Here is a 2,500-nt window from a genome sequence, read left to right as displayed (position 1 = left end):
GTCCTTAGTCATATCTGAGGTTTGACCATTTACTGTATATCACCATGCTGAAACTCTCTTACAACTTTTATGAACATGAATATCAAGGAGTATTTATGATACCACACATTCATATTTGTAAATGTCTTAACAAAGATTCCCTCCCCCCCCCCCCCATACAATACTGAAAGCGTATATACGCCATTCCATGTCGAAGAAGACAAATCAACAAACATCTCTTTGTTTGTTATCCAAATATTACGCACTTTCTTCTGTTTTTGTTGTGTTTTAATTGAATATGGTCAGTATCCAAATTGAATTGAATTCTATACTGAATAATTGTGTTTGTTTTGATGCAATATCATTCTTTTGTCCTTCTATGTTCTTTATTCGTTCGTTCTTTGTTTGTAATCTTTTGTCTATTATGAATGATAATCATATTTGAACAACCTTACAAATTGCTTACGCTGAGATGTCTTTTTATTGTTATGAGGTGTTCCTACCATATGTGATAATAATAATAATAATAATAATAATAATAATAATAATAATAATAATAATAATTTTTATAATAAATATTATCATTATTATTATTATTATTATTATTATTATTATTATTATTATTATTATTATACAATATTGGTGGTAAATAATAATAATAATAATTAATATAAAAATTATTATTATTATTATCATACAGTATTGGTGGTAAGTAATAATGATAATAATGCTAATGAAAATTACTATTATTATTATCATCATTATTATATTATACAATATTGGTGGTAAATAGTAATAATGATGGTAATAAAAATTACTATTATTATTATTATTATTATTATTATTATTATTGTTATTATTATTATACAGTATTTGTGGTAAATAGTAATAATGATGGTAATAAAAATTACTATTATTATTATTATTATTATTATTATTATTATTATACGTGTTTTTGTATTTTTGTTATTCTTATGTACCCTTTCTTTCAATCCTAGATTAAAGTCATTATTCGTATTTTAAATACCAGAAATCTTATCACCAATTGACCCTAGATAATAACTATATACTATTTACAACATATTCAACACCATTTATTGTTTCTCTCGTGATCGCGTAACCTTGATATATTGAAAACTTTTTTTTTCAGTCAACCCATCAAAAAAATATCAAGTGGCATAACTGTAAACATGTTTATTACAACATTTTTTTTTATTGCATTACGAAAATTGCACTAAATATTTTGTGGGGAAAATATTCCAAAATATTCGTGGGAAAATTATAAGTTGAAAATTCTTCTACAGTCGACAGTTTTTATCTGAATTGAATATATAAAACCATTAAAACACAGGCACTCAAGCACAAACGCACGCTTTATATATATATATATATATATATATATATATATATATATATATATATATATATATATATATATATATATATATATATCGTGTGTATATATATATATATATATATATATATATATATATATATATATATATATATATATATATATATATATATATATATATATATATATATATATATATATATATATATGTATATACAATATATATATTTATATATATATATATATATATATATATATATATAAATATATATATTGTATATATATATATATATGTATATATATATATACATATATATATACAATATATATATTTATATATATACATATGTATACAGAATATATATATATATATATATATATATATATATATATAGTATAGATATAGATATATATATATATATATATATATATATATATATATATATATATATATTATATATATATATATATATATATATATTATATATTTATGTATATATATTTATGTATGTATATTTGTATATATACTCTATATCTACTCGTGCATATATATATATATATATATATATATATATATATATATATATATATATATATATTGTATATTTGTGTGCTTATGTGTACATTTGCATATGTACAAATGAGTGCGGTTCATGTATATCTCTAAGTTTAGTCAAACTTTTATCTTAATTTCCTAAAAACCTTGAATACTTTTACACGTTTTTATTCTCGGTAAACAGAAAATAGGCATTTTGAAAGCAGTGTTTCATTTGTACATAATGATGGAACATCATTAATAGTCCTTTAATAGGATTTTTATCATTAAATTTAGCTAACCTAATATCGTGTAATTCATTATGAAGAGACTAAAAACTATGACATTTCGTAATTTGTGATTCATCTTACCTTAGGTTTGATTCGTTGAAGGAATCTCTCAAGTGAAGTGTCCTATGACCCGCGCTGTCCACCGAAGGAAACGAACAAGTTAAAGTAAATATTACTGAAAAGAAAAGGATATCGATAGCTTTAATAACAACCTGCTTTCATATTGTACATTCCATACAGTGCAAACGTTCTGTAATCAACTTGGTCTAATTGTTACAAAAAGTGCTTTCCAGTAAATGACGATATTCATGAATAAATAAATAAAAATATTTCCTTTTTTGT

The sequence above is a fragment of the Palaemon carinicauda genome, chromosome 2, assembly GCF_036898095.1.
Source record: "Palaemon carinicauda isolate YSFRI2023 chromosome 2, ASM3689809v2, whole genome shotgun sequence".
NCBI lineage: Eukaryota > Metazoa > Arthropoda > Malacostraca > Decapoda > Palaemonidae > Palaemon > Palaemon carinicauda.
The sequence above is the reverse complement of the archived record's forward strand: the minus strand, read 5'-3'. Positions refer to the sequence as shown.